Source organism: Thunnus thynnus, chromosome 4 (genome assembly GCF_963924715.1).
Source record: "Thunnus thynnus chromosome 4, fThuThy2.1, whole genome shotgun sequence".
NCBI lineage: Eukaryota > Metazoa > Chordata > Actinopteri > Scombriformes > Scombridae > Thunnus > Thunnus thynnus.
Genome location: NC_089520.1, coordinates 33343716 through 33355796, shown reverse-complemented (window position 1 = coordinate 33355796; position 12081 = coordinate 33343716). Strand labels below are relative to the sequence as shown.

Below are 12081 nucleotides of genomic sequence, written 5' to 3'. Positions count from 1 at the left end.
CACTGCTGTGGGCTGAGAGGAACAGCATTTCTTTTTGTGTGTGTGTGCAAATACACAAGAAAATGACAATAAACTAAATCTTGAATCTTGAAAAGCGGCCTAGTAGAACGGCTTTGGAAGTTGTATAGAATTGTATGAATAACCAATCTCAGCTCATGCCATAAACATGACTTGATTACTTAGAGCTTCTGAATTTCATCATTTAAATTGAGTTTAGCATCAGTAGTTTTAATTTTACTTTAACAAGTAATTAACATTAGTGTTATTTTGTTGTCCTTTACTATTATTAGTATGTTAGCTAAATTATTGTTGTCAAAACAAGTCTCTAGCACGAAATGCATCCTATACAACGGGATGGACATAAGATTTTTTGACAAACAGTAGCTACATGTCTGTGAGATATTGTTACTTAATGCTAAATAACCAATGGTGCTTGCTAGCTAACCAGCTAACACTAACATTTTCTTGTTTAATATTGCTATTAAATGCAGCATAGGGTTAATAAGTGTCATTCAATTATAGCTGTAGATAGTTGCTGATAGAGATGCAGTTTGATCATAAACATAGAAGCCAAAGCAGAAACAAGATGGTTTAGTGACTTCAAAAGTTGGATGATTAGAAATTTCTGGCAACTTCTCCAGATTAATCAAGAAAATAATCAGCAGATTAATCAGAAAGAAAATAAATGTTGATTACAGCCCATTATTTTGGTAGTTAAATCCAGTTTCCTCCAGCTGAAGACAACATTCAAAATCAGCTTTGTTTCTCTCGTCATTTAAACTGACATTTTGACAAATGACTAAGCTCATTTCTATCTTTTTTTGCTATTTGGTTTTCCTTTTATCTTCCAGTAGACTATGTTTATGCAGATTGTGTTATTTCTCTTTCCATTTTATAAGCCTTTCAAAGAAATAGTACTGCACTTTAGTCAACTTTTTTTTTTGTTTTTTTTTAAATAACTTGAATAGACTTTATAATGTCAGTAAAATCAGATATGAATTATATATAGTCCTCTGTGACTGGTGTCCACTATGCTAATAACATGTTGACCTCTCACACTGTTTCACATACAAACGCATGCTGCATATATTTTTATTGTCTGGTATCTCACTTGCTTATCACACAGCAAATGTTGTATCTGATGCCATTTACTGGAAGTGAACAGACTCTTGTCCCAGTTTAATAACAACTCAATGACCCTTTCTTAATGCCACTAAATGCCGTAGGCATACTGTGTGACTCAGAGTGCCCGTGCTTTATTCACAAGAGGCCTGCATCTCTACTGAGTATTCTCACACTCACTGTATTTACTGCACACTTCGGAGCTCGCTTGTAAAGCCATGCATATGGCTGATGAATCCCTGGGGTGGATCCTATGGATGTTCTAAAATGGTGCATGCCATTAATTGCTCCTGCAGAAACAGCTTCTATCAGGGGTTAGATTTTGTTGCTTGATACATATTGCAGTTCCCCATTCAGATCTTTGTAATGCTATCATTGCCAATATGATGACTGCTGAACTCATTATTTTGAATTGAGGGGCTATGGATGCTCCCTGATGTGTGGGGTTGACATGGGAAAAATACATTTCCTAGAAATTGAAGCAGACTGTATAAATCTACAAATTTCAAAGTTTCAGGAATGCATCCTAAATCTCACCAGTCAATATCCAAATTTCCCATGCTAACAGTGGGAAATCCCAATGAGTATCTAAACTTATAAAGCCGGGATAAATTGAGCACACAACTTCAAATGCTAATTCATGGGGGTTTTCTTCTCTTTCCTGTTGTCCAATTATAGAGAGCAGCTTATAGAAAAAATATTGGTGTCCACCGTAGGCCAGGCTTTCAAATTTACAAATGAAATATAAAAAAAATAATTTAAAAAATTCAGTACAATTCCAGTTCAGATAACACATCACAGAAATGGTGATAAATGTGGCACAAATGTGGTACAAATACGACAGTGGCACCTCTATCAACAGAAGAACACAGAAACATTCACCACACTGCCATATAAATTCTCTAACGTATCAGTGCTAATATATCAGAACTTCTTCAGTGTGGATTTTATTTCCCGTAAATATTATTTTACCACCTGCTTACACTTATAATATCACAAAATACTTTTAAAATACAGTTGTGCTCATAAGTTTACATACCCTGGCAGAATCTGCAAGATGTGTACCATTCATAGTGTCTATAGTTGTGACCTTAAAAGTCAATTTTGGTCTCATCACTCCAAATTTTGTTCCAGAAGTTTTGAGGCTTGTCTAGGTGCTGTTTGGCATATTGTAAGCGGGCTGTTTTGTGGCGTTGGCACAGTAACGGCTTTTTTATGGCAACTTGACCGCACAGCCCATTTTTGTTCAAGTACCTCCTTATTGTGTAACTCTCAGCTGAAGTTGCATGTGGGTTTTTCTTAGCAATCTGAACAATTTTCCTGGTACTTGTGGCTGAAATCTTTGTCGTTCTACCTGTCTGTGGCTTGGTATCAACAGAACCCTTAATTTTCCACTTCTTTATCAGAGCTTGAACACTACTGATTGGCATTTTCAAATCTTTGGATATCTTTTTATATCCGTTTCCTGGTTTATAAAGTTCAACTCCCTTTTCTCGCAGGTCCTTGACAGTTTTCCTCATGGCTCAGTATCCAGTAAAGTCAGAGCAGCCCTGGATGAAATGTGCAGGGTCTCTCAAGAGCTAAGAAACTTATTGACTATTTATACACAGACACTAATTACAATCAAACAAGTCACAGGTGTGGAAACCTACCCTTCATAGCCATTTAAACCTGTGTGTGTCAACTTGTGTGTTTATTATCAGGCCAAACATTCAAGGGTATGTAAACTTTTGATCAGGGCCATTTTGGTGATTTCAGTTATCATTATGATTTAAAAAGGGCAAACGCAATTATGTGAAAATAAATGGCTTCACCTGACCGCTATCCCTAAATAAAACAAAAGTTTTCAGCATGATCAGTCATATTTTACAAAAAATGGCCAATATTTCACAAATTCTACCGGGGTATGTAAACTTATGAGCACAAGTGTAACTAGTGCAGTGCCTGTTCAAAACATGCCCCTTCAGAACGGACTGATTGCTTATTATTTCTTGAGAACCAAATATATATGCATCAACTGATGAACGGATCAATTAAAATGATAAGGATTCAATAAATGAAATGATTTTAAACCAGACAGAAACTTCACCAGTGAGACTAAACTAAGGTTGAACTGTAATCTAAGCAGTTTATGGCGTTCCATTGGTTGATTCTGCTGCCAATCAAACGTGTACTGTACTCCTTTTGGCCACTGTACTCCTATTGGCTAGTTTTACTGTCTGTTTTTTTCTCCTGTGTGCATTCGTTCTTCTCTCTCGGGCAGTTTAACTGAGCGGGGTGCGTGCCTTTGTCCCACTCAGCAAGTCAGAGCCTAAAAGCCCCACCCCACTGCTGCAGAGCGGAGTGGCTGATGGCTTGTTTATTTAGAGTTTTAATTTATTCATATTTATCATTCCGTGTGTCCAAATGGCACAAATTCAACACTGCACTCCCTTTGTCCACCAGCCATACATCGGCTATGTGTGGAATCGATTGGACGAATGGTTCAAGTGATACGCAAAGGACATACAGACACAGACTTACAGACAGAGATTTCTTCCTTTAGTAAATAAATATTAAGTAAATAATATTAATAAATATTAATAAATAATAAGTATTTTGATGTTTTACTTGGTGTCAAACATGCCCCCAAGCTGTTGTCTTAGCTAACTGGCCAGCTAATGTTTTTTCAGTCTAGCTACAGACTGCAGTTAAACCATTAATAAAGCTATCATAGCAAATGCTATGGGTCTAGCTTGTTGACCGCTATAGGATAAATTTAAAATTCTCTACTGGCCTAAAAATTAGACTAGAAGTAAAACCTGATACTTTTAGCTTGTGTTCTTGTAGTTCCTTGTAGTAAAAAAGGCATCTTTGCTGGGACCCTTTGGGTTTGGGTCAGGTACCAGAACTCTACTTGGAAACTAGAATAAAAGCCAGAGACTGAATGTCATAGGTAGATCCTTAGTCTCAGATAATTCCCTCACATAACTGATCTACTTGATTGTTTTATGGCTGGGCATTTCTGTGCAGCATCAATATTAGTTGTATTCCCATATATACATTCCTGTCAAACCTCAAGTCTCATGAGTCTGACTCAATGTTTTTGTGTTTTCTTGCCATCTTGTGCCTGTGGAAATGAAGTCAGAAAGAAAATCAAAAGTTCTAGTTCTGCATGAACCAGTATGAAAATAATTTGTAGGAAGCACCAAACACAGTATATTCTTTTATATTTTAACGGATTGCATTAATTTTTAACAGCAATTAATAATTTCATTTAGAACTTTGTGCATGTCTTTCAATATAATATTATCATTTTAACTTTCTACTGCAGTCAGTTATGTATCCCAGCCTTTGCTCATCACAGCCACCTCCTCCATCCTGACTGACAGAATGTTAACCTTGGGCTGACTGGCCATCTGGAGTCTGGGCCAACAAACAAACAAGGGGGTAAATATGGCAGTTAAAGTCAGGATTTTGTCTAATCCTCAAGTTGCGGACATGGGACATTTGTCAGACTGCTTGGAAACTGTGTTAATTTATATTACTTATATTTACATTTTGTATTTCTTCTCATTTTCTCTAAATAATATTGAATTGCTAGATTTTAATGTCTCCGATCACAAAGCTGTGATTTTCCATACTTGCTCCTGCTTCCTCCTCATAAGCCATCTACCTATATCCGCTCTTGGTCTTTTAATTCCAAGTCAGCTAGCAGTTTTTGCAAAAAGTTCTTAGCTGCTTCTGTCTGTAATACCCTTAATCAGAGGGATCTTTCTGGAAATGATTTACTAGATAATTTTAATAGAACATGTCAGACTATCCTTGAGGACATTGCCCTTATCATGATGAAACGAGTAAAACATAACACCTTCCCCTGGCTTAACGTCCATACAAGAGATGTAACAAGGCAATGTAGGATAGCAGAGCAAAGATGGAAAGAAAAGACAAACTCAAGGTATCTCTTGATATTATTAAAAGTTTGATGTTGGCCTATCAGCATGCAGTTAAGGAAAAAACTGAAACAGGTTTTAGTTGCTTTAATCATTTTTACTGTTCAAACTTCAAGTGGATATCTTCCAGAGTTAAAGCATGTTTAGTTTACCCTTTTTTTCTTCTTTTTTTTACAAATTTACTTCTTTTTGATACGATTCCTCCAATGCTGCTCTACAGGTTAACACTAACCAGGGAAACAAAAAGAAGGAATTTTGGACTAAAATGACTGTAACTTTGAAAGATATCTACTTGATTTGACTCATTTGGATGGCTTAAGCTGTATATTAGATTCAGATAAACTTTCAAAGACGTTTTTGCACAAACTGGATTTTGTCCCCCATAACTTACACTGAAAGCCCATTATCACGGGATCTTCTAATGGTCACTGTGAACAGGAGGAATGATTACAGCAAGCGAAACCTTTTTCAATGTTCACATGGGCACCTGACTACTATTTTTTTCTTGGGGGTGGGGTGGGGTTATGCCTTTAGTATAGGGACAGTGGAGAGATGACAGGACTTGAATGGAATCCGAATTCGAACCGCAGAAGTTGCAGTTGACCAGTAGGCTATCGGCTACTGTTTTAAGACATTCTTGAGATTTTGTGAACCCAGTCTTCAGTATTCATTATTCTTTTTCAGGACTCACTTTTGTTCAAGTAAGAGGCTTACTTGATTTGTTAGCACAAACTTTACAGGGTAATAATTTGGGGTTTCTAAGGTCTAAGAACTTGTATTTTTATTTATATCAAAGAGTATAAGTTTTTGCAGAGGCAGTGCCTGGGAGAGTGGAGCTCTGCCTGTGTGCTTGTAGGAATATCAAGACAATATTGCACTGCTGTGTTTGCTAGAGGCTTCCTAGTGTGATGGATTATTGCATGAACTGTGTTTTGTAAAAGGAAAAATATAGTTTTTTGTGAATCCCATGCTTGATTTTACAAACTGCACTATTTGCCAGCTTGTATTGAGTTTGTTTGGAGGAATTTTTGTACAAGTATTTCTGCAACAGGAAAATTGCTCCCCAATACACCTGATGTATACATTACGTAATAGTGTACTGGATTTAGCTAACTCAAAATCAGTGGTTAAGTACACTGGCAAATCTGAACATTACTCTTAGACTATCATTTGTTCCTCATGCCTTCTGATAAGCCAAGGAGCAATGTCTACTCTCCTGAGTCAAAACAGGTGGCAAAAATGGGGAGCTCGAACCTGAAACTGCCAGTAAGAGCAGCCTGCCTTGCATCCCCACTCTTAATTGATTGTATTGCTTTGTCTTCTGGTCTCTCACAGCTCATCAGAGGCCTAATGTGCTGTATGTACGTATGCAGGGAGAGGCAGACAGCAGGAGGTCAGGCTGGAGCGAGCAGCCTCTGCAGGACACCAGCAGGTCAGAAAGAGCACACTGGGACACAAGCTGAGAGCTGACTGCATCTTCACACCACACTGCAACTGTCACAGCACACTAAACTGCTAAACTTGATATACTTTTCTCTATGAAAGAACCAAGGTGTGGATAACACCTATTTCTTATTGAGTCCTGCACATTCGTGTCTAAAGACATCACCTACATGTGTCTGCCAGGGAATGAGCATTCTGCAATCAGAATGCAACAGAGGTAGAAATTTAATCTCTTATGTGATCAAACTTTAGGGGACTACATGCTGCTTTAGCCATTATCTGTTTGCACAATGTGCCATGGTTCAGTTCAACACCATTAAACAAGACCACCCAATTTGCAAATGCAGAGACTGTGTTCTATGTTGAGGCTGTAGTAATGAATTAAATGAGCCCGTGTGTGTTTGTGTGTTGCTATCAGCTGGGGATGTAATGGCAAATCAGAACAACTCTCATTTCTATTCTCCCTTGGAAACCCACTTTTGACTTGCCACCTTTATTGGATTACACTGACTCTAATAGCGTCCCCTAATGTGTCTCTTAGAATACTAATTGCTCCGCACCAACATAGTATATCTTCTTTTCACTTAATCTATGTGGACACCAAGAGTAAGAAGCACCCTCCTCCCTTTCCTTCAGTGTCCATTATCAAGGTGCTGTTGGGCAAGGCACCTAATCTCTTTGCTGGTTGTTCCATCGTAGCTGTTCAGTGGTCCACAGTGGAAGATTGTGATTATACTGGGCATGACTGTGTTTAACTGTCTGACTTACTGTGTGCACCAGTGGGCAAAGACTAGTAAATTTGACAAGTTTTCATTGGAAGAAGAAAAAGACTGAGTTGAATTCTGACCTCAGTGCACGTACTGCCATGTCAGATATCATTTTGTCTCCTTTTTCACTGCCATTTGATATTATATTTGATGCTCCTTGGCTGCACAGCAAAAGGTACAAGAGAGGCTTAAAGTCAGAGGGAAATGGCTGTTAGAGTGTTTTTACTTTCTGTTATGTGCTGTTTTTGAGAGTATGTGGAATATGTGGGTTGGGTATGATTTCGAGAGGAATCAAAATCCCAGAATGGCTATGGGTCTACGGACTGATACAGAGCTGTAAAGGACTGTTGGCATCCACCCACACCTCATTAATGCCCATTGTTAATGTCTTGCAGGGCAAGAAGGAGAAATTAATAAATTGGACCTCCTACAATGATATTGCTCTGCTAGCTGTTGCAACCCATGAAGCTAAGGAAGTCAAGTGCTTATTTATATGATGGGAGAGGTTAACTGGTTGCCCCAAATTATATTTGATTTGCGACCTATTTTGCTGTGCCAGCACACTGCTTGTGGTGAAGCAACAAAGGTGGGAAAACCAGCTTAAATGGAGTTTAGGAGGTATATGAGGTGGCAGGTATGATGTTGATTCTCTGTCAGCTGATAATCATACTGTGGCAAACTTTAACTCTATCTTGGAGACTAGGACTGGGCTACCTTTTTTAATTCAGGTTCAGCCATGGCAAGCATGCATTTTGTTTACTTGCTAGTTGGGGACATCTTTTCAAGCCGGCATGTAGTGCAATAAAGTGGAAACTACGCCCATCTAGCTCAAGCAGCACTGTGCTGGTCACATTTTAGATTGCCCCCAGTGTATATGATTGGAAGTTCAGTATGAGTCATCAAAAAAAATTTACAGGAAGAGAAAAGGATTTTGACATATAAATAGCTAAAAAAAAAAAGTGTAATTTAAACATGTATTGGGCATGGAAAAGGTGGAAAATGTTTTTTTATTTTGCTTTCACTGTCTTTAAGGAGAGCTTAGAGAGTAACTCCACACAGAGAAAACATAGCTGCACTGTTTTCTATAGGTTGAGAGGCATAAGTCCAACAGACTAGATGCAGTTACTCTTATTATTAATAATAATTAATATTAATAACTTTGTACCCCCTAAAAATGTTGTTTTTGCTGACCCCCAGAGGCTTAACCTTTCTACGTACAGCTATGTACAGCTATGTACAGCTGTACTCTAGGACCCCGTGACATCACTGCTGGTCAGTTAAAGGTGCATCAGTCTTACAGAGTAACTTAGACACATGCATAGATAGACTTCAAAGGGGACTTAAGCACCTGCCATATAGCCTCCTAGAGAGAAAGTGCTCTTTTTCCGATTTTAAATAAATAAATAAATTCCTGTTATTCCTGCTACATCCAGCGTGACACAACAATATACTAGGTAAACACATGAGGTAAAGTGACTGTAAAGCACTTTTTTTTCAGTATTTATTGGAGGGAGGAGGGGATGAAGGAATGTTTACTGTTAAAGATTATGTGTTACTTTTTAGAATTGTGGTTTAAATGCATGATGCCTTCCAAGCCTCAGTATCATGATATGATATGTGAATTGTAGCAGTGTTTGAACCAACCTCGGTCATGGGTTTGTTTTAAATACATACTTTTTTATGTCCCTTTAACAGTGTGACAAAAGTAGTCATTCCAGGCATGTATTTAATTCTTTGAAAAAATCGCCTGTTATGAATTTGGGCCCCTGCCCCTCTAACATCCTCTGCACGTCCCTTGAGCAACTTAACACCTGCAGAAAATCTTGATTTTTGCTGAAGTTCCAAACTTGTTGCAGTGATGTAGAAGTGTATTCCAGGGTGTGTAAGTACACCGTGACATCACTTTTGGATTCAGTTACAGGTGCAACAGAGCTGAATTGTCTCATTTTGTTTCCAGTAACAAATCTATTGTTACTGACAGTGTAAGCCTTTGATATGGGACTTCAAATTGAAATGAATATACATTGTCTGCTATTATTTTTGTCATTTTAGGGCTTAAACTAAGTTTATATACAAGCTGTATGAGCACATATATTATATGCAACAATGAGGCATTTTGAAAGGAACACTGATTTGGTTATGCATGCAACAAGCTGTGCCTGCTGATGGGCTCCATATGGTAATGCTTCCATGCTGTTTCTGCCCCGTGGCTGTGATTCCAACATATTTAGGTAGTCTGTTACTTTAGATCTTAAATCACAGGCCTAATGATTTTTTTTTAATCAAACAAAGCCTCATAGCATTGGTTGACTTGGGGAACAACTGGCAGATGATTTGAATCAGCAAACTTTTATTTCTGTTGTCATTTTCAGCTGTAACTGTAACATTTGAAGATATATAGTGGTCCGACATATCTGATGTTTCTGCTGTGATTACTTTATGTACTGTGTTGCTTTGCTAGCGTCTTTGATCAACCAAATCTACCAATCAGTGACATCACCACTGGTCAGACTAAATGGTGGCTTCCTTTGTCATAGTGCTTTACTCATTTATACTACTGATGCTTACTTTGATTACTTTTACTACCTACTGCTTATACCTACCTATAGTTATTTACATACGCTTCTTTGTTTACTTCTTACTTGCTTAAACTGACATTTAGTTTTGCTCTGCTCCATTAAAATTGTATGTACAGGGGTTTTCTACCTGGAAGTAACTGTAAACAAACATTATGATTAATTCTATATCTAGCAGATTATTCCAGTTCAGCAGTTTAAGTGGCGTTCCACAGAGATGACAGCAAAAATGAAGAGGCATACATAAAATATACCGTCTCTATCTGCTCCTCCCTCCTCAAACTCTTGTTTTTCGCTCCTTGGCTGGCTGATTTACTGTGAATCAGTGTAGCTATGAACCCAGTAAGGAGTCCTGTGCAATATTTCCTCCTATCAGCAGCTTATCTGATCCCGCACCCCTCCTGCGTAGCCTGACAAGGTGTTAAAAGATTCTTGACAATGGAATTAATTAGCTCCGATTTCAGCACTTACAGCTTTCTTAGAAGGCTTAAATACTACTGTGTGAAACTAATTGGCTGCACTTCCGCTATGCTAAATGGGAAGCATTCAGTCTAAATCTGAGCTGATATTAGGAGCTGTGTGTATGCTTCATGGGTCTCTGTAATGAATAGAAGAGTGTGACATTGTAGCTTCTAGCTACAACATGCCTCCATTTAAAGATTAGATGTGTGACACCAGAGTTCAAGCATGGTGTTGCTCAAATGTGTTCAGTTTAAACTGGTTAGATGTAGATCAGTTGTAGAATTACTACACCTTTTTTTGGTATGTTTCTGAAATTTCCCCCGTTTTATTTTTGGAATGACCAGTCCCCCTCACACCTATGGTCTTGTTATGCTCGGCCTCACTTTTGACCTTGGGTAAAGTGTAGACAGCCACTTGTCTCCTTGACAATACATGTGGAGTCACTAGCTGCTGATTTTCACTCAATAGTAGGGAGTTTCAATAGGAGGCTGAACACATGCAAAAACACTAACTTTCATTCTCATATTCCAACACCCAATTGCACAGGTGCCCCATCCAACCAGAAGGAATCACTAGAGCAGCTTAAAGGAAATGATCCCACACTGGCTTCCCATTGGTAAACACTGCTAGTTGTGCTTGAAGGGGGATGCCGAAGCTAAAGCTCTGGTGCCTGGGACTGAACAGGTCGAGTGTGTTTTAACCAGTGGTGGCTGGTGACTTAAAAAATTGGGGAGGACAGGAGGAAAACCAGCATGGAATATTACAACAAATCGTATCATACTATATGACTGTCCCCCACCAGATGAAATCGGAGGGGTGGGGGGCAATTTTATATGCTAATAAAACAATTTACTTTCAAAAACAAAAAAACCCTGAGTGGTGAAAAGGGTGCTTCTTTAAAGACATTTAGCATATACATATTGTTTCTAAACAAAGAAGTGCTCATTTTAGCAGTGGAGTGGTTCACGATGTGTCATTTTACCAACAAAGTGAAATTCAGATTTATAGTTTTGTTCTATTGTGACAACAGATTTATTTTCTCATCAAAAATTGACAACATATCAAATGATTTACATGTGTTTCCTATGTATTTTCTTAGTATACAGAAATATATAAAGTATCAAAAAGCTTGTAATCTGATACAGGTACAGATCAGTGCTGAATACTAGAAAGATTGAACACTAAAAACATTCACAGATCTAAAAGTGTAGGTTCACATCAGAAAGTATTAATGCATGTATCAAATACATGACTTACATATATCTATATGTACAATATATAAAATATAGTCTACAAAGCTGACATGTTAACACTTGTTATTCTAGTTACTTTAAGCTTATTATTCAATATACAGTTCAGCTTAAACACGAACAATGAAGAAATTCTCACAAGCAAGTAACCAGACCTCCTGCACACTCATTCACTAATCACACAACATCAACAGGTGACTGAACAACCACTCAGTTAAAAAATGGATCAATTCCAAATGAATGAGTGAGTCCAGGCAGCTCACTGGAACTTCAACAAGCAAACTACCTACAGCACATTACATGATCTTTGCTTCATTCTTGTTAAGGAGATAAATTCACACAACAGCCACAGAGACATTTAATCATCAGAGATGAAATTAGCGACCAAAGAGACAGAGAGAGAGAAGCTGTATCTGACTCACGTTATCTGACGTCTTCTTCTTTCTTTCGTGGAGATGAAGTATCCATGTCATAACATCCATTTGTGGCTGTTGGTCATCTTCTTTGTTAGTTAACAGAACTTTGTGGC

At 38.0% G+C, this 12081-nt stretch overlaps 1 protein-coding gene across 2 annotated transcripts in view; it reads right to left on the bottom strand.

The window, feature by feature from the left end:
• The window catches only part of hdac11 (histone deacetylase 11), a 72685-nt gene extending 60618 nt beyond the window's left edge, over positions 1-12067 (bottom strand). The window contains exon 1 of one of the 2 annotated variants that reach the window (XM_067588406.1): positions 11971-12067. The gene's annotated coding sequence lies outside the window, so the exon portion shown is untranslated. The remainder of the gene's footprint in view (positions 1-11970) is intronic. The other variant, XM_067588403.1, reaches the window with a different exon arrangement.
• Positions 12068-12081: the final 14 nt, after the last annotated feature.